Genomic DNA, 25,858 nt, shown 5'->3' on the forward strand with positions numbered 1-25,858 from the left:
ATATTAATGCTAGCTGGCTAGTGTGTTGACACAGTTTGAAATCTGCCTATATTTAAATATATTCATACAAAGAATAAGTTGCCCACTCACATTCTTAGCAAGGCTGACAACAGTAAGTTTGCGTTACTGTATTCATGCAAATGGTAAGCATCATGCCAATTACACATAGCTGAAATATGCAACTTGGATGCAGCAATATGCACCTTGAATAAACTGTCCAGTCTCTAGGGGAGAACTCTTTCAGATTCCTAGAAGTACCAAGTTTCCAGTTTCTTGGGCAGCTAAGGTTATACACACACACACACACAAGTTTATCTACCTAGCAGGGTCCAGATTTCAATACCTGTTTTTGCAAAACAAGTGTATTGTGCCTAGAGTTGCCATGCCCCCCCCACCCGTCGAATTTTGAGTTTCACCCAGATTTTAAGCATCTCACCCAGATTGCTTAGCCCACCCAGATTTGCCCGGATTTCAGTTTTCTTTAAAAAAAAATAATAAAAAAAATTAAGCTAAGCTCTAGCCCTTGTAGAAGTGCAGTTATAGAGCAAAATGTGCTATCACTATTCTGCTCGAAAATTATTTTCAAGCCAATTTAGATAATATGCAAATTAGGCACCCGGATTTGGAGAGTCAGAATATGGCAACTCTAATTGTGCCCTACTCACAACTGAAGCCATCATAAGTCAGAAAAGTATCCACATTTCAACAGGAGTTGCATTTAAAAAAATAGTGGAAAGACCAAAACCAAAGAGAGCAAAGCACACTCAGGTGATATATTTGTTATTCTGAATTGCCAATAAACTTGTTCCTGATACTGGATAGCTTCTATCCGTCACTCCATGTTTGTTTGAAAATCATGCAAATATCCTTTCCCCAGCATCCTTTTTTTTTTTTTTAACCTAAAGGCAAGGTTCCTTAAACTGTGTTTAAGTTTTATATCTATACACTATATGTTTTTGCATAGTCGGGTCAGCAGAGAAATGAGCCTTCCTGCAGGATTAGTTGCTACTGTACGTGAACAGTACATATAAGTTTATACCTTGAGTGGGACTGGCATTCCCAAAGCAAGGGGGACCCATATAGAAAAATAAAGGAAGAGAGAATACACTCTCTGCTGATGCGGATCTGTTTCAGTCTAAAACTTCCTCCATCCACCTGTTCATGAATGCATACTATTAAACAGGGATGTTATAGAACTGGGGAGATCCAGAGTTTGAATAATTTTATGGTTTCACAGTAATACGGAGGAGAAAAAGAGGGAAACATGTTTCAAGTGGATTGATTTTTCTTTTAAAAAAACATTTAAATAGGCTTGTGCGAAGAAGTCAGTACCTTTGATTTCCAGCTTTTTGTTTAAGGAAGCAGAAAAGGGGGCAAAATTGAGAAGTTGATAAAGTGGGAAAAGGAGTCTATTCATGTCAAGAGAACCTGTCTCGTGGGAAGAATCAAAATTTACAACAAAAAAATTACTTCTGCAGAAAAAAGGAACAAGTTTAAAAGAAGGTACAGTACATTTTTAATTGAAAAGGAGTTTCAAATAAAATATCCAATATCCCCATTTGAAAGAGAATGAAAACCCAGCTGCTTTGCCAAGAAATTGCTACACACTATCCCCCCACCACCACACTCAAAGTCCTCTTAGGAAACGGGGTAGGGGGAAGAGAAGGTTTCCTTTCTATATGAAGATACCCCAAGAAAGGGTGGAGGGAAGGAGGAACAAGTCTTATTCATTTATTTTACCAGAAGAGTAAAAATAATAAAAGAAAGTTTTATAATGTTGCAGTGTTTGGAAGAAGCTGTAAGAAGAGGAGGGAAGAGTGAATTAAAAAAAAAAAGAGCACTAAGAACAGAAGGACCAGCTCCAACCACCCGCCGTACAAGCCTCCTTCCCAACGAGATTCAATTAATTGATAACAAGAGGCATCAAATTAATTTTTCAAGGATGTTAGATTTTGATGAAGGAAAAAATCTCTCTGATTTTAATCGGGGCGGCGTTTAAAAGGCATAAATGAATATCCCTTTCTAATCATCTGAGGCGCTGAGGAAGCGCCAAGCGGTTAACGTGCAAATTCAAACCGTTTAATTAGGGGGGGCGGGGAGGTGGCAGCATGGGGAAGGAAAACAGTTCCTCTTTTGAGGAGCTTTTACGAAGAAATCATTATTATTATTTTTTTTAAAAAATATTCCTCTCGTCATTATGTACTCTCTCAACACAAAATTTCAGCCTGGGCCAAAGTCAGGGGTTTTACTATTGAATAGAGATAATTTCCCATCACAATCTAATTAAATAAAAAATACAAAGAATGATGAAAATTAAAGTATAGGGGTAAAAAAATCAATGAGAAATATGCCCCTACGCACAGTATACTTTCTATGTTTCCTGCTGCAGGAAAGCTGTCCTTCACATTTGCAAACAGATACAAATGCATACTGAGGCTCAGGAAATTAAGGAACCATACACAGCCTCCCATCAAATTACTCAAACTAATTAGAAGTCTCCTCTCCCATCTCAGGGTGTGTGTTTACATTTGGCAGGGATAGGAAGACTATGAATTATTTTGCTGCTTAGGAAGGAAACGTTAGTATGGATGCATCAGTAAAGGAGTCAAATACAGCCAGTTTGAAGTGTCCCTTATTCATAGCTAATACACTGTCCGTCATTACCAGCAACAGGATGAATTTACCCCTTGACAGGATCTTTGATTCACAGCAGCCTTCGGAACACAACTTTTTTTTTTTTTTGCTAAACATCTTCACACTTGGCCTCACTCAGTAAAATACTTCATCTGCAAATTAAAACCTACCAGCCCATCACTTAAGAAGAATGTCAAATTTGTGTGTTTTTTTAAGTCGTCATCTCAAGCATTAGCTAGAACTAATGGCTTAATCACCACAAGACAAAGGGATTTCTGCCTCTGCTAAGCATAGAATCAGGCCACAATCATCTTAGATGTCAATATACATTTTTTATGAAACAGAGTTTGAAAACATTTTTGCCTCGAGAAATGGTCCCATGCTTGTTATCTACCCAGCCCCCTGAAGCTTGCCAGTCCTGGCTCACTATACATGCCCGTAGGTACATTAGCAGTATTCTCACCAATAATGAAAAAGGGTGAGAATCACAATGTAGGCTGCATAAGTGAGCCAGTCCCCTCCCCTTCAGCCCGTGCTGTTGCCCAATGGCTCCAAACATCAGACAGGAGGCCACCTTGCACTACACCAGGAAACCCAAGTAACAAGCACTGATAGTGAGCCCTACTACTGCAAATATGCTTTCTGTGGGAATTAAGGATCAGCATTCTTAAAATTGAAATTCTGGTTTCTAATTAAGAGTACAGTAAGTTTTATTTGCTAGCCATTCTTTGAATCCAAGGATTCCCCCACCCCAAAATGAGAGCTTGGGTTCTCATGGCTTAAGTGCCAGTTTATCTTGGTTTGACCAAAGAAAACCACAGAGCTCTGTGGTCACCAGGAGTCGACACCGACTCAACGGCACAACATTACCTTTTTGCACCACGGAATCTAAGAATAGAGGAAAGGTCTACTACTAACAATTTGATAGTAGCTATCAATAGCATGAATCCACTTCCCCAATTCAAATTCTGCTTTGTGTTACGGGGAGTGGGGGCGGGGGATCTCTCAGTCATAGTACCAAGCCTATACCTGAACACTTCAGAGTGTCACTTTAGACAACTAAAAAATTCAAAGTAATGGGAGATTCAGCATAACAGATACTCTGCCTAAAACTTCATATGCTGGAAATCTAGCCAGTAGTTTGCAACACTGTCCAAATCCACGGTCAGTAGTTTGCAACCCTGCCCAATTTTACAGGGATACAAATTAAGGTAATAAAAGGTGGTCTGAGAAAAAAGCAATGCCCGATGGAATTGCTGTGCATAACTTCATTGGTGTGCATAACTTCATTGCTGTGCATAACTTAACCCAATGGATCATTGCTATGCAGGCCTTGGGGCAGTCAGCAAAGGGCCAATTGTCCCAGGCCCCACACATGGAGGGGCCCTCATCTAAAGTATGGTTCAGTATTTGAAACGATCAAACCAATTTTTTTCATTCAAGGCAGTATAACTAGTCAGTTAAAATATAACCCCAGGGTCAAGAGTTATTTCAGTATTTTGGATAATTATATTGACACAGGATGCAGCGGCTAACATACTGTGCAACATTACACACATGGTGGAATACAACATTGTGCTGTTGCACAAGCACAGAAATGTCATAAATGGAGTTGCAGTGCAGTCATATGTAATGGTCACACAACTCCATTTGTGCCACTTATGCACTTGCACACCAGCATTTTGCACAACTGCACAAATGTTATGTTCCACTATGTACATAATGTTGTGTGGTATGTCAGCTATGGATGTGCAAATAGGTTTGACCTTCAACGAACTGACTTGGTTCAACTGTTTGGGGTTGAACTGAACCACCCCCTGTTCGGTCTGACCCCGGACTGAATCCCCCCAGCCGTTCGGGGGGGGGAGTTGCAATTTTTTAAATTTAATCTTTTTTAAGTTACCTGCTCCAGGAGAGTTGCTTGAGGCAGTGGGGGGGAAGGTGTCCATGGAGGCTCCCCCTCCCAGCTGCTGAACGGACCAGTCTGGGCAGTAAGGAAGACCGGCGGTGAGAGGGGGAACCTCCACAGACCCCCACTACCACCTCGAGCAACTCCCCTGGAGGGAGTAAGCTAAAAAAAATCAAGTTTTTTAAAAATTGTGAAGCCCCCAAACCGGACCAAACTGGGGGGGGGGGTCGAAGGGGTGCCCAGTCTGGGTCCAGTTTGGATTCAAACCAAACTAGACCAGCCAGTTCTGTGCACAGCCCTAATATCTGCCAGAAGGTTGGGGGGAACCAAAAGAAAATTCTGCCTCCGGAACTCTTAAAGTCTGGAAAAGGCCCTGTTGCTATGCAGTGAAGACTACAATCCCAAGCATATTTACCCACAAGCAAGTTCCTTCGGTGGACTTAATGACTAGATAAATGAGTCAGCCATGTGGTCATAGCACCACCTTCCTCCCCACCCTCACACACATACAACTTTCTTTTCAAATCCCCAATATTTTCAGTGTCCAGGAGAGCAGAATTTCACCCATGTCTATAGTATTCATAACAGAAAGTGGACTGAAATGTAAAAAGTTATAAGGATTTGGGTAACTGCCACACAATAGCCAAGAATTTACAGATACAAACGGTTCTTCAAATTTTTGCAGTTTTAGGTCTTCAACCCTGGCTTTCCCTACCAACAATCAGCAACTAGTCATAATAGTATAAACAAGGGAAAGTGTATCCATCTTGGAGTTCTACTGAAGAATTCAGCCTCCTGTGCTTGTTGGATCGGCCTCTTCTTAAGGGGTGCTTAATACTTAGTGTTCTCTTGCACTATATTTGAACATCTTCTGTCATATATTATGCTTGTGGTGGTAGAAACCTCATCACAAAGCAACACATGCCAGTACAAGGAGAGGGAAGGAAAAAGTAATGGGAATAGTGATAAGAGAAAGACAGTAAGAGACAGCATACAGCAAGAAAGGGCAGAGAAAGATTTTCTTATGCAGGCTGGCTGAGTAGTTAGATATCAAGGAGACAAGGCAGGGGTTTGTGTGCATTGGAATTTTCCAACCAAGTCAGCCAGAGGTGTCTATATTTTAAACTTAAGATTCCCACAGTATTAGCAACACACACAATACACAGTTAGAGGCAACATAAAACAACCTGATCGTTGTCATGCACATCTGCACCAGAGAACATTGCCGATACTGACTCAGTTTAGACACCACATTCCCATCTCCAGACCATGGTTTAAAATGGGTTTTGCAAACCACACTTTACTTTTTTGGAGATCTAACACTAAACTTTTGTTGCAGATATAATGCTAAACGATGGTTACAACAAATCATGGAAAGCAGTGGGGAGGAAGGAGGAAACATGAGCACGTGGCATATTCCCAATCTCCAAACCACAATTACAAGGATTCAAATCAGCTACTTCATTCAGCAAGTAGGAAACAACTACGAAAACTAGTTTCTTCACAGACTAGTAAGTAAATAACTGAACTCACATCACTAGGGGATTACATATATGCATATTAAACCTGACCGATAATCTTAGTGCTCTTTTTTCCTTAAAAAAAAAAAAAATCAAAGCTCTTTTGGCATACTGGCTTTACCAAAGACCAAACACCACAGTGGCGGCAGAAGCAACAGTACTAGTTTCTGCCTAGAACAGCTTCCAAAATCAGTATGCAAGGCTCAGAAATCATTTTATCATTGCATAGATTGAAGGGGGAAAGAGAGAGAGAGAAAATAGAGCAAAGATCACTGAATGAGCAATGTCCAGTTCACTTTAACTCTAGGAACCGAGTCTTCTTATGCTAGCACAAGACAGTATGTGGCCCAGTGTCTTAAGTGCCTCCCGAACATCACATTTGTCCAAGGAGGACAAACTATACATTGCATAGCACAAAACAGTTCCAAGTCATGCTGCCTTCTTCAGCAGAGCCAGGCAATTTTCTTACCATTTCACAGAATCATTTAAACTGAACCTACAGCTCTGAACAACACTGAACATGCCTAACCACAGGATGGGCACAGAAGTGAGCAGGAAAAGAACAGCTTTTCTCCCATACATTCAACTGGCAACATGTCCTAATGCTACCTCTGTAGCATAAAGCAAGTCACCCTGGCCATTTGATCTCTAAACCAGAAGAGCAAAACTAGTAGAAAAGGCTCTAAATGATAGCAAATGAAGCACCAATTGTGTTGCTGTCTTTTATGACAGGGCTATCATTCCCACTGGGAACTGCAATACACTCACAATCCAGTTCATAGCTAGGTGCCATCCACACCCATGGTTTATGCTGGAACCTCTTCTCCATCATCTCCTTCCCTGTTGTCTTCTGTTATGTTAATCTTGAACTGTTTTCCAAATTCTACTTTTTGCAACTTACTGAACATAGCGCTTAACGACAACAGATTCTGGCCCGAGTGCTGTGCTAACCCAAGACTTTAAGCAAATTATTTATTTTCACACCTTAGTGTCTCCCCTCTCAAACTGGGACAAAGTACCAGAACTGCTCTGCCACTGTGTAGAATTGCAAGGATAAACACATCTACATTTGCCAGGCACAAAGATTCTGCACATGCTTGTATAATATATAGCATGTCAACATTCTCAAGTGTTAAACATTAACATTTTTCTCCAGTTTGAAACCTGGAATTGCATGTGTACAAAACCCAGAACTGGCTGCATTTGAATGCCTGAGAGGAGCAATATTCCACAGCAGCAGATCAGACAATGCTACCATCCATTCACTTCCTAAGACATCCCTCTAAGAACTAAAGCACAGCTTATCACAACTATTAAGGTTGTGTGAAGCTTTGGTAGTCAATTTATTTTATTTTATTTCATTACATTTTATATCCCGCTCTTCCTCCAAGGAGCACAGAGCGGTGTACTACATACTTAAGTTTCTCCTCACAACAAAGCTTCAATTCAGATCTAAACTGATTGACCACTAGTTCTGTCTAGACTGAAATAGCCCTGAGTAGTTTGCTTCTGGAACAATTTGGCTGTTTTGGCCCCCTTCCTGACTCCTGTAAATATTCACCAGTATGGACAGCAGAGAGGCTCATTCTACTCATCCCCAGAGTGAGTGAGGGATCGCCACCTTCCATGACGTGTTAAAAAACAAAGCCATGAAAGATGCTGCTCTGTCGCTGTGCTCTGGGAAAAATTAAAGCAGAGCCAGCTTGTACTCATAGGTACCTACAGGGGTCAGAGGAGCGGCAAGGTGTGGGGAGGAGTAAAACTTCAGTCTTGAATCTAAGCAACTGTACCAAATCAAATCTGGGGAGCCTCCAAGTGCCGAGGTGGCCACTGAATCAGGGGATAGCTCTGTCACCGGAGGAATCCCATTAATGCTTAAAGGACTTGAAGATTTTCTGAAGCAAGAAGGGGAGTTTAAGGAGTGGAGTTTAACTTCATCGCAGGGGCGGAGCCACCATTGGGCAAACGGGTTCAAAGAACCCGGGCCATGCCCAATCAGGGGCTGCAAGTGCGGCCCCAGACACGCCCCCTGCATCTGACATCAGATGTAGGGGTGTTATTTTGGTCCCAAATGGGGCTGCGCAGCCCCATTTTGAGCCGAAATCGGCCTGCGCTGCGTTGCGAGCATGGCCGGAGCGACTCTCCCTGCCTTAGCAGTGTGGCCAGAGTGGCTCTCCCTTCCTTTAAGGCAGGGAGAGTCGTCCTGCCCCGTGCTGCTCAAAGCAGCATGGGCCAATTTCCTTTCCAAAGGGAGCCGCACGGCCCCGTTTGAAAGGGAGACCACGCCCCCACATCTGACGTCAGACGCGGTGGCATGGCTAGCCGAGCGCGTCTGATGTCAGACGCAGGGGCGGGGCCAGGGGCCACCGCTGCAGCCGCACATGGGCCGCCGCCAGCCTGGCTCCACTCCTGCTTCGTCAAGATGAGTTATGTTATTGCAAAAAGTAAGCTATAAACTCCATCCACAGAAGGCAGTTTATAAAAGTGGAGAAATCTGAAACAAATGCTTATGAAGGAATGTTGAAAGGAAATAGGCATCAATCAACAATGAAGACTGTCCTTGGCTACCGCTTCTCTTGATCAGAGGGCTTCGGCAAAGACAATCTGAAGACCAGGCAGTTTGACATTCCAAGTTCTAGTATAAGTATCGTTCCCTGCAAGTCACCCCCAACCAAACCAACCTGTCAAAATGCATTCGTTTCTGGACAATATTTGGTGTATTTCAGCATCAAATTGCTCCAAACTAGATATTTGGCAAAGTGGCAGCATATGCAAGAATGGGGGTGGGATTTTTCCCAGGTCAGATTGAGCTATAGTTACTTAGATGATGAAATTATCCTGAGAAAGAACTTGGGTGAGAGAAGCTCTTTTTATCAACACTGTGTCACAGTTACTGCTTGATCTGGTCTGTATGCAGCACAATCGCTCAACTTCTAAAGAAGTTGTCACACTGAATATCTCGAACCAAAGCCAAGAAGTAACTTGTACAAGTGCTTGGGGCCTGATTACATAATTTAATCATACAGCACAACTTTTCTTGCATAATGCTAACTTTTCTGCAAGTTAGCCCCTGCTAACTTGGCAAAGAGGCACCTTTTTAACATGGTGATTCTCTTTATTTAGCAGGGGGAGAGTAATTGGCTCTATCCACCCCCAGCACAGTACTTGCAGTGACTGTTGCTGGTGTCAATCTTATGTTTCTTTTTAGATTGTGAGCCCTTTGGGGACAGGGTTCCATCTTATTTATTATTTCTCTACGTAAACCACTTTGGACACTATTATTGAAAAGTGGTATATAAATATATGTTGTTGATATGGCAATTCAGGGTGTAGGTGGGGTAGTCTGTTGCATATTTGAATGTTTCCCGGGGCGGGGGGGGCGGGTATCTAACCTCAGGTAGGAGTGTTCAGCCTGCCCTGAAGAGCACTCCCCACACTAGGGGCAAGGATCAAAATAATAATTCACCACCTGCAATTTGAACTGACACAGTTCAAGAAAAGCTCTACCATTTGATTCCAGAAAATTAACTGCACCCCAAATGTCCACACTGTTTAGCTAATATAATCAACCCCACATTCCAGCCAGCTAAGGCATATAAATATCACAAGGAGATGACATTCTAACATGCTGCTGTAACACCCCCTGATAGGGCTCACTGCTTTATTTCCAAAGTGCAGGAAAGTATTTATTTACATATCATTTCAAGAACAAGACACCAGGCATGAATCCATTGTCAGTGCCCCTCTAGTCATTCACTTGCATAACCAAAATACTGAAGACATCATTCCCAAATAATTCCCCTATTCAATTAATTTATTGCACTATACTTTGAACAGACTGTTTTTTTCAACACAGTGAACATATGCTCCTTTTGAAAAAAATCAATGGCTGTATCAGCAAGCAAAATCAAATGCTTTATTTTGTGAAACACTGCATCAGGTTTGGGATAACAGATTCATCCAGTGAGGAATGGGGTGGAGGAAGAGCGAAGTTCTAGTTATTCCAAAGCAGAACAAGACCAGTGCAGTGAGAATTAAAAATTCATAATGGGAGTTGTGACCATCTTAACTCTGAACTGTCAAAACATAGTGGAAAGCCTAAAAATCTTCCACTGACATTAGAAGGCCAAAACCTTTAAAATAAAGACAGGTGTGTACTTATCAAGAAACACACACTTTAGAGGAATGTGTGCTTCTCATTCTTAGATTACCAGCAATAAAGTTGGGAAGGAAAGAACAGTCATGTCTTTTTCCCCCCTTGTCCTCTGTGAAAAATATAGAAAGGTCTAATATACTCTTTGGGGTCTAAATCTCACACTGCAAGGAGAAATGCATCGATCATCAAAACACTGTGTATGATTATTCCAGATGATTACAGACGGCCAAAATCAACGCACCACCCCACACAGAGCCTGGAAACCCAGGTTACTCTGAAAATCAACATTTCACAGAATTCAGTGGAAGTACAGTACATGCATACAAAAAGAAGTTAAATTTGGAGTTACTCTGTAATATAACATGTTAAAAGGCCTTTTATATTAAAGGTAAACTTGTGCCGTCGAGTCTGTGTCGTCTTCTGGCGACCACAGAGCCATGTGGTTGTCTTTGGTAGAATACAGGAGTTTACCATTGCCATGTTCCACACAGTATGAGATGATGCCTTTCAGCATCTTCCTATATTGCTGCTGCCAGATATAGGTGTTTCCCATAGTCTGGGAAACATAAGTATGTTTTATTCCTGCTCTGTTACATCAGAATTGTTATATCTATAAGGTGATAGTCTAACACCAATCAACTCCCTTCTGCCCTCTCTTGGGAAAGTCCTTCCTGAGTGCACAAGAGATTGTACTACTACGGTTTCCTGCTGGAGAGAGACTAAAGCAGGAACAGAAGTAATCCAGAAGTCCCTATTTATCTCCATTCAAAAAAGTACATTAAGATGGTATAATCCATCTGGTGCAAAACAACTAGCACTCCACCTGGAAATATAGTTCAATAAGGAACAAGTAAGAAGGAGGATATGTAAAGATCTTTTGCAGTCCCCACAACAGAGCCTTTGAACATCATCACATCACTTCCAAGGCAGCCAACTAAGTTTCAAGCAAACCAAGAAACTGAGACTTATCAAGATCTCATCATTGTCTCCTCTGTGACACAGTAACAGAAGTCACAATGATATACAGTTATCACAAAAACAGAAGTGTCATGCAGCATGACTTAGCACCAGTTCTGTTCCAAACTCCATGCCAACACTTCTTGGTTGCACATTTGTAGAGCAAAATATGTAGCCAGTTGATCGCAATATAACCAACATGTAAGAGTCACGGACCTCAAAAGGATAGTCTTATTATAAGTCCCAAACATCTCTGGCCAATAGTCACCCATATCAGCAATCCAGCACTTACAGATCAGCTGCTCTGCTTTGAGCAGTCTACAGTGCTGAGGAAAGAGGTACTATGGAGCATTTCTACTTAAGAACACAACACTAAGAACAACAACAACCACCCATTTTGATGAAAAAGTTCTCCAAATGGTTTACATAAAACAATGTGATTACCTCGCCCCAAAAGGTTCACAATCTAAGAAGAAACACAAGGGAGACATCAGTGGCAGCCACTGGAGGAATGCTGCACTGAGGATCAGTCAGGCCAATTGTTCTCCCCCTGCTAAATATAAAAGAATCACCACAACAAATGCCCCTCTGCAAATTTTCACTACAGCCCAATGTTTTATAGCTACTTCCCTCAAACACAGAAGGAAATCTTATGCAGATTTAACTAAACGCTTATTCAGCAACAACTCCATTTTCTCCTTCTCCTTTCCCTCCATTTTTATTTCTGATTCATTCCCCGCACTCTCTATCAGATCCTCCCTGGGACAAATGACCAAACTGCAAAGGATTATTGGATAGAATACATCACCCAACAAATCCTATCTGAGTATCCTGTGGCAGGAAAGATCCCAATTACCATAGCTGCTTTTTAAACATCAAGCAAAAATCCTACAAAGATCTAATAGCAGATATATGGGTTGAGAGCATCTGAAACAAGAGGAGCTCTTTTCTAGATTGTGTCCAAGGTGATGGAATCAAATATCTATCTATCATCAGCCACTTTGCTTTTCCTTAGTAGAACCAAGTATTCTGCTTAGCAAAAAGTTAGGGATAGACATTTTTCATCACTGGGGTTATGCCCAACAATAAACCAAATTAAATGATGGTTTAAATTCACTGAGTAGTTTTGGGCAAATCCCTCCCTACCTCAGCCTTTGACCAGCAACTGCAGGATGGGAACAACAGTGACTTGCCACAGAAGATGGTGATACTACTCACTAAGCATCACTAAGGTAATGCTTACTGTACATGGTTTTTAAGAGCGCTATAGAAAGTAATACTACACAAACCTAATCTAAACTCTGCATATTTCATTCAAACATTTTAATGCATAAACCAAATATGAAGATTTCCACCAACAAGGAGGACGTGTGTGTGTGTGTGTGTGTGTGTGTGTGTGTGTGTGTGTGTGTGTGAGAGAGAGAGAGAGAGAGAGAGAGAGAGAGAGAGAGAGAGAGAGAGCCAGAGCCAGCGTGGTGTAGTAGTTAGAGCGTTGGACTAGGACCAGGGAGACCCAAGTTCAAATCCCCATTCAGCCGTGATACTTGCTGAGTGACTCGTCATCAGCCAGTCGCTTCTCTCTCAGCCTAACCTACTTCACAGGATTGTTGTGAGGAGAAACCTAAGTATGTAATACACCGCACTGGGCTCCTTGGAGGAATAGCGGGATATAAAATGTTAAATAAATAAATAAATAAATAAATAAAATATATCACTTTCTCAATAGCTGAAGCATTTCTTGAAGTCAGCACACATTTAAAGAGGTCTGCAAGGACATGTCTGGGGCCTGCATGCAACTCTCTCAGTCCCCCTACAAAATGCCGTTGTACAAGTAGTTGAAACTGTCTACTCTGCCTGCACTAGTCTGGAAGAGAGGAAACACTTTGTCAAGGCAGAAACACGCTATTTTCCCCCTTCCAGAGTGCAGACAGAACAGGTACATTTCACTTGCGTACGTAACAGTACATGCGTAGAGGCGCTAAGGAAATTGCACGTGGGCCTCAGTTGTTTACCCACAGTTTCCGTTTACACATGCACTTCATTAGTCATCCTTTATTTATCAACCAGTGCAAGACAAAGCAAGTTTTTGCCCCCAATGATTGGAAAAGAATGCTGGTTCTGTCCTTCCACTATGTCAAATGTTGCTCTCCGATGTGCATAGCACAAAAGATGAAGTGCAATAAAACCAGAAAGTTTGCCATGTACAACAGTAAGTTTTAGTTTGTTGATCATGAACATCCTGTGAGAAAATAAAGAGAAAATCCTCTGATTGAAAGATAACAATATTGCTGCTTGGAAAGAAACATTATTTTTAAGTTGCAAGCCAACACTCTTTTCAAGATTTCACTGAGTGAGTTCGCTTTCTCTACACTCTCCACCCATTCTGATTAAAGTGTCACTTTAAAAATAGATAAGAAAAATGTGATGTTTATGCCGAGGAATTTAATTCTTGTAACTTAAAATCTTTAAAACCTTGCTCCCTTCTCCACCTGTAAGTTCTACCTTTTTGTGTGTGGGGTGTTTGTGATGGCTGTCTTAATAATATATTTTAAAATTTTTATCACTCACATTATTTGTACTTCTTTAACCAGGCCAAATTATCTAGAGGGTATAATAAAACACACTTTTTAATGTTGTAGCCACATTTTTTCTTGTTGTTTCCCCCCACCCCGGTCCTCCACCCTGTAATGCCAACCTCTCCCTTATACTTTACTAAGAAATCAGGCAGCAATTTTTTTTAAATTATTTTTTTTAGGAAGAGGAAAGAATCCATTAAACTTTACTTGCTAAAGAAAATATCTTGGCATTATAAACTACCACCCCCTTCAGATTAATGCACACACCCCAGTAAATAAACAAAGGCAGAAGAAAACCTGCCAGATTGTTGCCAAATTCTCAAGCCAACAGAGCTGCTTTTGGAAGAGGGATACAGAACTTGAACAATTAAATATTTAATGCTACTGTACTCTTTTTAGCCACTCTTTGGTCTTCCACTAGCTGCCAAACCCTACTACGCAGAAAATTAAGGTAGCTTAACAAACAAGAGCAGAATAGTTTCAAGAATAGTTTCAAGAGAGAAAGGCAGAATACATACTAAAAATTGAACCAAGGGCAATACATAGAACACAGTATGTGCAAGAACTGTATCAAGATGAATGCCGCAAGGAGTAACAAGTCTCTACATTAACCCCTAATTTCCCATTGGCAGATGCCATGAAACGGTCAGGAAACCTCAAGAATAGCCACAGCTGGGATGTCAAAATAGTCAGTGCACAGCGGATGAGTCAGGAAGCTCATATCACATCTTTAGCATCCCTTTCTCCACCTCCTTGAGACAATTCTCAGCCAAATAACTGGTTCTGCAGCCCAAGTGATAGATACTTAACTAGATTTTCTCTGTCTGTTTAGGTCTGCATCCATGGCTGACCGAAGTCTTTATTGAGTGCCCTAAGAATTCCCCACACAATATGAACAGGAAGAGAAAGAGATCTTAGTGGTACTAGTACCACAGCCTTGACCAAGCAAAGTCTAGTTGCTTCAGCCAAAACTAGCATGAGGTATTAGTCAACTCCAACATACTGTTCCTTGAGAAGGGAAGGGGACATACCAGTAGGACTTTAGCATACTAGTAGGACTACAAACAATCCAGTTGCTTTTCAGTCAGCTGATATTTACTGTTCACCACCTTTAATACCACATCTCACAAACCAACATTCTTTCAATTAGAGCTTTGCAGATCTGGAAATCTATCAATGATAACCCTAAAAAAGCTTTCAGACCAGCAAAATTGATTGAACAAAGGCTGAACCATAGCATGTTAAAGTAGCGCTTCCTATTTTAAACCAACAATATACTGGCTTGAGTTTAAATACTTAAAATGAAGAGGCAAGCCAAGCATTATTTGCAGACACTGTAGAGTTAATGAAAATTGAATAGCTAGTATACAAGAAAACATGACCATCCAATAGGGTATCACCAGGAAGATTAGGATATAAGTATTTCGATTACTGTATATCAAATTCCTTTTGTTCCGTCACATCCATATAGGTGCTTTCCTGCATCTAAACATAGCCCTTCCCCACCACAATGGGTGAAATCCCACTATTTCACTATGCAGGCACCAAGACAGGCTCTACTACAGTCTCCCTCCCCCATTACACTCTCTCAATTAAGTTTGTGGTTGCTGCAAGAGAAAGATGTTACTTCCACCCTGCCTCAGTTCTTTAGACACACACTACAATGCTAGACTTCCCTCACCCTACTCATGGGTCAAGAACCCTACTCAACAGCAACTTTGTTCTAAGATGCCCTGTACCAAGCAGCATATTCAATCTGACTTCATTGCAATTCTGTCCACAAGAACCAGGGGTGCCACCTCCTTCAGTTAAACACAATGTTGCAAAATCCTTAGATTCCAAGTCTAAGCAAGGGAAATGTTTTTGAAGCAGAGGAGAGATGACCTACCTGAGGCCACATGGGTTGGGCATAACAGAGCCAAAATCTGAACTCAGACTGTTGCGGCATCCAGGACTTTGGTCATCAGTTTAGACCATCTAGTTACATCATTAATGGATAAGTATTAAGCATTAGTACGTTTTATTTAAATATACAAGGATTTCACTTAGCCTTCTACAGCCTAAGCTTTAGAGGTTGTATGAAAGAGAAAGGTAAATAGTTTACACCATATGCCACAGAAAAAGAAAAAGCAAGCAAGACTGAGAGGTGCACATGCATATAATCAAGTCTCATTTCCCGCTTCATTGTGAACAGATCTACCCCCAACGAGCTCATGATTCCTTACGTGATACAATTTGGGAAGTGACGTGCTTAAATAAGGACCAAATCACAGGTCCACATTTGGAGTTTGTTCTCCAGAGGCGATTTCGTTTGGTCAGCTTCAAAATGACAGCTTGCAGGGGCCAGCAAAATTCCAGTCTGGCACAAAGTGGACCACTCGGACAACTATTTTGCCACATCCACATTCAACCCAAGCTGAAAAAACAGTCACCACAGATGACAAGTCAGCTTCAAAAGTTCTTGTGCAAATCAGCCTATATTGTTTCAGTACTGCCTGCAAATATGCAAGTAATTCATCCACACTCTTCTTTGCAGCCTCCCTGTTTTTCTTGTTTAGATAGGACCACGGGGGATGAGAGAACAGTTTTAAGACCCTGGCCAGTCTTCCTGGACTTTTAAAGGGGAACGATCAGCTCCTAAATGAAGTAACTGCTTCTGCAGGGATGGGATAAATTCCCTAAAATTGCTTTGTTCACTCCCGCATGTGTGAGTCATTACACAAACAGTTTCCGTTTGAAAGAATCAAATACTGCCAGATAAATCCAGAAGCATGTTAGTTCCTATCCTGCCCTTAAGGAACACATTATGCACATGCTCTGTTGCCTAACACCATATATGTGTTTTGGCCATTTCACCTTGTTATATTTGTTCCTTGTACAATGTCATATTTGTTCTTTAGACATTCTTCATAATACATAGTAAGAATACAGGTCCATCCTTCTCACACTCTTAGAAGCAAATAGGGCTTCATTCTTATCTAAACTACACCAACATAAACCCAGACTAATGTTAAAACAATTTGACTCCATGGGCATACAGATTTTGCTGCTATAACAAATAGGCGACACAGTTAACAATTCTTTGTAAATATTCGAACTTCTCTTTCATCATGGATTTGCGTAGCTCCCCCTTACCAATCTTTTGCAGAGTAGTGAAATAAAGCTAGATTTCACACAGAGAATCACATAAGGGAAGGACCTGGGACAGAATCTTGATTTCTCTACCTGGAAGTCTGGCTGTTTAGCTGCTAGGGACACGTCGATTTCCATCCTTCTGGCATCATGTGACACAGTTATGACAGTGAAGCAGAATGAAAAGCTTACCAGTTGCATGGTCAGTGGGGCACAAGGTCTGCATTTCTTCCACATCTCTAATAATCTTAACAGTTTGCATTTTCATAGATGCCTACATATTTTTAGGTGTATCGCTTATGAAGTTTGCATACAAGTTTTTGAATTTGGAACAAACCGGGAAGGATGACAGAAATTCTCATATATTTTCTCACATGCTCTTGCAAGCACTGCAAGTCTTACACCCAAGGAAAAGGGAGTAAAATGATCAGGTTTTGTCTCCTAGCAAGTACACGAAGACTGGGGAACAAGGGCCGCTAGAGTAGATGATGGATGCTAATGCTGACATAAACACCAACTCAGAAGAGCACGATGTAGGATACAGAATTTGTAAGAGCCAGACTCACATTGCTAACACCTCATCTAAGCAACTCTACAGACCTGAAGTAATACTTACATTGCAAGTCTTCAACAACTATCCTTCCATATGGACTATCTCTGTTCATCAGACAGAGCAGGATCTTGATAAAACAAGAGTCCATGTTTGCCCAAGGAATCCTCACACTGTGAATCTTAGATCAAATCACATTATACGCACAATTCTGCTCATAGGTGCTTAGGCTTTTTAATGTTTCCATCTTCCTAACCATGGCTTTTTAACCCTTTCCATGGAGATGCTGATTTTAGACGGAAATTCACTAATCAGCTGAACTATTGCTTCAACAAACACATACACATCCTGTGCTTTAAATCAAACTGAAACTGATTTCTGTAACTATCCTACCTGCTGAGTGACCTTGTAGTTCTTCAGAATCTTTTTCACATAGACAATAAATGTAAGCATTGTTTTAAAAATTTTGTGCAAACTGCATATTTTCCCTGGAATAGGGTCAAATATGAAAATAACTTTCTAAGTTAAAAACCAGAACAAAAATCTCAAAAGCTTTCCTTTACTTTTGACAATAAGGAAAAGCATGTTTGTGTCTAGTTAATGAGAGATTCCAAGAATCACAAAATGTTAAGAGAAATACATTAGTGCCCATATGTGTAACTTAGGAACAAAACTGAAATAAACGAATACAAGTGAATGAAACCTAATTTTATGGCACTGATATAAACTGCAAACTTCTGCCTAACCTTACATCCTCTATACATTGGTAAGACTGTATGCAAAAATTGGGAATAGTTGTATTTTAAAATCATACCTCTTTCTGTTATGTATATTTCCCAAGTATAGATTCCATCACATTACTTCAAGGCATCACTCTTTCCTATCAACAACAATTCTGGAGGTGTGTTTTAACCTGCCGTATGGCAATTACTCCCAGTGTAAGGAGGAAATCACTCAGCCTGGAGGCAAGTGAATGAGCCAAGTTCTTGAGAGGTGGCATCCTGTTCTATGCAAGAACACAACAATGCCAGGTAGAAATAATTAAATCAAACAGGGCATCACTGGGATTTGTATTGAAGTAGTTGTATTTAAATCATGTTAAAGATCTTTTATTGCCCCTCTCAAGACAACTGGGATAACACAATATATATTTTGCAGGCAAAAGTTAGTTCCTCCATAACAAAGCAATAAGAGTCTATTTCTACCCTGAAGGCCGAAGCTCACAGGCAGAGTTTAATTATAACAGCTGATAACGAATTTCTTACAGGATCTCCATGCCAAGTACCTATGTTACAATAGGTTGTCAAAGAACAAGGCAACGATGAGTAACTATATATGATGTTATCCCCTAACTTTAAAAAAAAAAATGGAATGCCTTCACTAGAAACTCAAACACCTGCTATCAGTGGGAAAAGGATTTAGGGAAAGAAACTCTGTCTCTGTGCCAGCTTTGGGGTAAAACAGCCATTTGTTTAAAAATAATTTGTTTACAAAATTCCATTCTATCAAGAGAGGTGAACTCACAGAAACCACAAGCATATGAGCAATTTCTCTTCCCCCTACTCCCTTATCTTTAAGATTTAACATAAAAACTTGTCCACTCCATTGAGTTCTCACACATACAAAGACTTTATGTCCCTTTAAAGGCAAAATACAACAGCATCTTTTCCTCCTCTGATCTCCCCCTCCCCAATATGCAATAGAAAGAAAAATTTCAGCCACCAGCCCCTCCTTCCCCATTCCAGCCCCACAGCGAGACACACAAACATTATCAGATTCAAAAGCATCCCCTCTGCCATGAGAAAAGAAAAGCTCTTAGGCTTCTCTGGGCAAAAACTTCACAACTGACTGCACATAGTTCCCGGCTTGGTTATTAGAAAAGAAAAAGAGAAAGCGCCTGAAGTGGTTATTTTATTTGCTCTTTGTTTTATAGATTTTTTTCCCCTTCTTAAAGAAACCCTCCTTTCTATAGGGGGAATCTGAATTAGGAATCTATCAGATTTCTTTTGTGTCCTTGATTTTAATCTTCTTTAGTAAAGCAGAAGGAAAAAATTGATAATTGTAATATATCAAGACCAAGTACATCCAGCGGCATTTTAAAAAAAATTATCCCAAACTATATTTTCAATTATGATGAACGAACAACTTTTCTTATTCTAATTCTAAATTGTATCTTGAGAATATCAGATGTGGTGGACAACTTTGTGATCTTGATAGTTATCAGTCTGGGAAGAATGAAATCCCATGCCTATTTATCCAGCTTTCCTTACAATATTACACAATGGAACTGTAAAAAGGCAGTCTACTGTATGCATCTTACTTTGCAAGAAGGTTTTCGCCTAACGTCAGTGCTCAGTACCTATGGTATGGCACTTCGGAAGCTCTGGCAGAATAGAACTCAAGAACAGATGAGAGAGATTATAGAGGCTTTTTATCACATTCTCCCCCCATGCAAAAACACTCTCAAAATCATATGAAAAAGGATTTTACTGGAGATATATACATTTTCTTCCAATCCTCTTTGCTTTTAAAATATAATTATTTGCATCAATTTTTAACTAAAAGGTACCCTACCCATTCGAGATTTACATGTTAAAAATGCAAGACCAAGAAAAATACATTCACTAATTTTTAAAGATTTGCTTGCACTTTCAAGAACTTTTGCAGAAACCAGCTCAAAATTCAAGGATTGTAGAGGTTCAGTGATCTATACTAGCTTTCTAACATACCCAATCCTGGGGTGGCCGGGGTGGTGGTGAAAAATGTTTAGAATCAGAACTATCCGACCACTTTCCCAATCTTTCTGACTTGGTTTGCTCAATAAAATTATGCCTCCAGTTCTTATTGTCTTTTTTCTCAGTTTCAAAGTTAGTTGGTTTTTCTAAAAAACAAAACAAAACACACCACAAAACTTTATAAAAGGGGAAAGGATTAACAATTTTAAGTATAAATTATCCAAGAATTACTCACCTGCAAGAGCTACTCTCAGTATAAAGTACAATTAATAGAAGTTAAGGAAAGTTACATTTGTGTAATCACTAAATAATTTTGAAACCTGAATGATTTTGTAGATAATCACTGTAACTCATGGGGCCCATTGCCTATGGAAGGAACACAATGTGTCAATTTGACACAAAATGGCCTATTGGCGGCAGAAGCCCCTTCTTGTGTAAATGTTTTAACATGGACTAACACATTTGAAAAGTATTATATTTCTGATGTGGGTTAAAAACCATTTTTTAAGCACAAAGGGTTTGGGTTTTTTTTAATTGCACATCCCATAGCTCTTTTTAAAAGCAGTAGAGTGAAGTTATGCTAAAAACCGATGCTAAAAACTGGGATAGACCTGTGGTACACAGCTGTGTTACATACATTTTGCTCTCCAAAAAAACAGTATCGTGAACTGAGCATTTGATTGAAGACAGCAATGGACCCTGGAATGGGATCTGAAGCGAAATTCCTTAGGGCAAAATTATTAAGAGACAAATTTCACTATGAGTGTGTCAAATATGTTATTTTTAATACTGTGCTTTGGAAAAAAATAATTCTAACTGGTCTCAAATAAAATGTTATGCCTCTTCTAACCCATTCAAAATGTACTTTGAACTTGAGGAAAAAGAGGTGGTTAAACAGTTTCATTTCACAAATGACAAATTCAGGGGGAAGGTTTTTCTTCCAGATCACATTCTGTTTCCTTGAAATCTTCCTGAAAATCCAGTTTGTCAACACAAAACACATTTCCTATTAAAGAAAAAGTTTCTTCCCTATTATATCTGGAGTCATCTGCCTTACACAGCAGTTTCAGAACTTTGCACAGGAGTTATATAAAAACATTTCTAGACCAACTGAAAACCACAACTTTATCAATGGTTGGACTGGGAATTTGTCTCATAACTATTTGTTGCGGGGGGGGGGAGTTTGATTAGAATACTTTACATATCCCATGCTAACCAAAAGTTTTAAGATTATTTTGCTTCAAACTTCCCAACTGCCCCCAAAAACTTGATAATGAGTTTGTTCTCTTTGTTGCAAGGATTATTATTAGCTAATGCTCAGAGGACTACAAGCATATTAAAGCAACTAGTTCCCAAGAAGCATAGTAAAAGTCATGATTGTGTCCAAATTTTAAAAAGAGACATTTTAAAAGATTTTATTTTGCTATTGTTAAAGTTTTCCCTGTGTTGAGAAGTCTATTCAAATGCAATAAGTAGTACATGATTTTGGAGCATCATGTGTTAATATAATTATTTCCCCCTTTTATGTTATAATCACTCATTGAATTTAAAATATATGTATTTATGCTTTTATGCATTTATATAGCCCCCCCCTTCTTTTTAGAGATATTGAGATTGGCCTCACATTAGGTTAGAGGTAGTGACACATGTGAAAATATTTCTGTTTTAGTTCAGAACTGCTGCTTCCAGGGGTGTTGAAAGTGTTTTTAAATAATAGGTAGCATTAAAAAGAGGGAGCTGAAGATAAGCTGATGAGACGCTGACTAGAAGACTGATCAGGCCATAACCACTGACAACAATAAATGCACTCTGAGCATTTATATATAAAGGATATATAAGGATATATAAAGTGAGGAAGATCAAGCTTATTTAGTAACAGCACAAAGTATGAGCTTTTGTAGCTACTGAAGAGTATTCACTGCCACTACTGTACTCCATCAAAGAAAAAAAATGCAAAATCCAATTATTTAGAATAGAACAATTACTTAAAATTCACTCCTCCTATTAAAAGGCAATAAGAAACAAACAAGAAAGGGTGAGAATTACCGGATTTGTGAAATATTTTTTCCACCGTCCCAAAGTTTTCTACCCATAAAGAATAAACCTAACCCGGAGAGCCGGTCTTTTAGCTAGGGGGGTGGGGGAGAACTTTCCTAGTCATGGTCAACTTGTTTGCCAGGAAAAAGTTGTTCCACAAAGTAGGTAGCTCAAAATTCAGCTGTACCCATTCATAACCGTCCCCCTCCAGTTGTGTACTCAAGAGGAATATAGGTGTGAATACCTTCGAGTCTACCCATCCTGTCAATCACAATAAATTGTAATTCACAGACACACTTACAGGACTGATTGATCTGCCGAAACCCCAAAGCGGTTTTGCAACATCTATTCCCCACCCCTCTTCACAATCACAAAACAGAGAAACAACGCCCCCCCCAAAAAAAATCCAGACTCGCGGTCCGCTCCTCCCGTCATTTTCCCCTATAGGCAAGAAGCTCCGATCCCTGCCTCCCATTCTCACAGCCCCCCACGCAAAACAAAGAGGGAACCTCAGAAGCATTGCAGCTCTCCAGCTAGTACCCTATGCCAAATCCCTTTGGGTTCCACACCATCCTCTGTAAAATCCCAACTGAAAAGTTGCTTCCACCAGAACCTCTCTTTGTCTTCTTTTTACGTGCGCCCCCCGGCAACTTTGATATGTCTCCTTTACTAAAAGCCACAAAGCAATTAAAAAAAAATCCCGGAGGAAGTATTCTCATCCCACCCACCAGCATATTTACATCCTTATGGGTTCTTTCTCTCTTTTTCAAAATTGCAAGGACACAGGGAGGGGGCACAGAACCAACAAAGCCTGAACCTCAGCCTCTTCCACACACCTGTTTTTCAAGACACCTGAGGGGGGGGGGGGAGAATCCCACCAGATCGGCCAGTTTAGCGACTTTAAGTACTTCCTAGGCGCAAATACAGTATGCAACTTATTTATTTTTAAAAAGCAGACAAGTCCCTTTAAAAAAAGAAGAGGAAGGAAGGAACTACAAAAGATCCTCTCCGTAGACTGAAAGTAAACCAGCAATGAAAGTTTAAAGAGGACCCGGAGGGCGGGGAGGGTTGTTGTTGCTCCTGCTGCTACTGCTACTACTGTTTTTAAAAATCCCACCAACCTGTTTTGATCTACAGCACTTGGAATCGAGTCTCAACTTTTAACACCCCCCACTTGGAGCATGTGGCTGCCTCTGTGCTGCTGCTCCTGCCGCCGCCGCCGCCGCCGCTCCTGCCGCTTCGTCCAGCTTCTTCCCTGCTTCCCTGGAGCAGAAATGCCTCCAGCTCCCGGGCAGCCCGAGGTCCCCCAAAGTTAAACACCTCGGAGACAAAGAGAGAAAGAGAGAGAGAGAGAGGAGAAGGAGAAGAAGCCGACAGAGGGAGAAGAAAGCACTAACACAGTTCAGGCATGATCATACTTTTCTCCTTCCAAAGGCTTTGCCGCTTTCTTCCCTCTTATCGTATAAAGGAGGGGGGATCTGCTTCTTCTTCCTTCAGCCCCTTCTCCTGTTCCGTTTTCCTCAATGGAAGTCTCTGGGGCGGGTGGGGGGAGGGTGGGGAGTCAATCTATTTCTTGGGTCCCTCCTCTCTCTGTCCCATTCAGATGGGGAGATCAGCCTCTAATCACAGGGGTTGTGTCTGTACTGGAGATGTGACTTGAGAGCTGGAAGGGAGGGGTGGGGGGGAGAGAGAGAGAGAGTTACTTCCAGTTCTACCATAATTCATCTAAAGCAGGTGCAGCTCGTTTCCAAGCCCACGGGTCCTGAATGGAAGAGGAAGCCACTGCGAAGGGGATAAAAGAGGGAAAGAGGTGAATGAGAGGGGAAGGGACGCTTTTGAACCAAGGGGAGTTAAAGGAAACGAGGCCTCTCGCGCGCGTACTCAGTCACTTTGTTGCCTTTTCTATTTAATATCTCTGCTCCGGTTGTGATTTTTGCACATTTTTACGTATTGGATATATACTATGGAGGCTTTATAAAAATTAAAAAAAGGAGCGGGGAGAATATAAGGGATACAAATTCTCTATCGTAGTTTTCCACGGTTTTGTTGTTCAATGGTCATGAATAGCTATTGTATTGAACTATTAAAGACCCTGATGAAAGCGCGTCCTGCCTCACTGCTGTCAGACGTTACGTTTTTAACTATAAAAAGTTCCTCAGCTGAACCTAAAAATAATAATGCTTGTCCGCAATACAGTAATGACACACACAATAAATAAATAAAATGAGGGAGCAGCACAGAAGGAGCAAAGTGCATTTATGGGTGGGCAAGTTGTGTCCCGCATATTAGAGTTCTGAAACAGAAATGGGTGGGGAGGGGGCGCTTGCCCACCCACCCCCGGGCTGCCCGTGGCAACAAATATGCATTTATGGTTGCATATATCGTACAGGTACACGTGGCAGGACTGGACGCAGCTCTACTCTTCTCTCTAGGGCAATCTTAAACCGCGAGTTTGCTGCCAGTAATGTGTGAAGCAATCCTCACAAAATTATTTTGAATGAACAAGATAGATTTTGCACTCAAGGCTCCCCCCACCTCCTTTTCATTGCTCATCATCTGTAATACCAGTGCAATGCCTATATTATATCTTTATCTATAATATTGTTCTGCTTTAAAACTACTTTCTTCAATTTTCTGTCCAGTATTGAAAACAGTCATATGGGCACACACACATAGTGAGTGAGAAGCTCAAATGTGTTTTTAATGCGCATGTGTGAAAATGTCCACTTATTTGCAAACTTATGCCTCAGATTGGGCTGCATATGCATTTTAAGATAGTAAGCACAATGAGGCTGCGATCCTAACCTTATTTACTTGAAAGTAAATTCTACTGAGACTAGATAAGTGTGAAAGCCCGCCTACAAATTTGACTAATCTTATTGATATATTTTTAACTTCCCTAAATATCTTGCAGGACTCTCCAAATTTGCCTTGCATTTTACTCTGACTGAAACCAGACTTCCAAGTAAATGTGCTTAAGACTGGCTTGTAAAAGAGTTGCAAAATTCATCCAGATGTATTATCATCTATTTAGTACTCCACAGCACTTTATCTTTTGGATGCATTGTACAGGACAATAACATACACATGTTAGCTTTTACCAGCCTCAATCTCTCAATAACTATGATCCAAGTCTACTTAAAAAGCACCATGTATTTTATGCATAAAATTTATATTTTGTTAATTTAAAAGTTATATATTCCATTTTTCTACCAGATGATATCCAAAGTAATTTAAGTACAAAATGCAACACAGCAGTACAAAGAAAACATAAAATAATTAAAGGCCAAGCTAGACATGAAGCAAGAGATCAGTGAATATTCTCTCTTGTGGGTTTTTTGTTTTAATTAAAACAGCCTTTGGGTGGGGGGGGGAGAGGGTCTGGGCTAGTAAAAGGACCAGAGGATTTCCCCATTCCCCTGCACAATTTTCCTCATTGAAATCGCCCCTATACAATAGCTGTATGAATTGCACTACAGAGTAAATAGCAGGTTCAGATGGGCAGTTTCAAACAGGATAATGGCACAGGGGAGAAAGGGTTAAACCACTCTCTCAAAGTACCAGATTTGCTCCTCCTCATGGCTGCCTTGATCATAAAAACAAACAAACACAGGATATTCTATTCACAGATCTCCTGGGTCACACCTAGATT

The 25,858-nt window shown here is 40.5% G+C and overlaps 1 protein-coding gene across 2 annotated transcripts in view; it reads right to left on the reverse strand.

Annotated features, from left to right (window-relative positions):
- Window positions 1–23,877, reverse strand: part of FOXP4 (forkhead box P4) — a 222,889-nt gene extending 199,012 nt beyond the window's left edge. The window contains exon 1 of one of the 2 annotated variants that reach the window (XM_053244009.1): window positions 23,625–23,877. The gene's annotated coding sequence lies outside the window, so the exon portion shown is untranslated. Of the gene's footprint in view, window positions 1–23,327 lie in introns of both variants that reach the window. The other variant, XM_053244007.1, reaches the window with a different exon arrangement.
- Between the last annotated feature and the right edge of the window lie 1,981 nt (window positions 23,878–25,858).

The sequence above is a fragment of the Hemicordylus capensis genome, chromosome 4 (assembly GCF_027244095.1).
Source record: "Hemicordylus capensis ecotype Gifberg chromosome 4, rHemCap1.1.pri, whole genome shotgun sequence".
Taxonomy (NCBI): Eukaryota; Metazoa; Chordata; class Lepidosauria; order Squamata; family Cordylidae; genus Hemicordylus; species Hemicordylus capensis.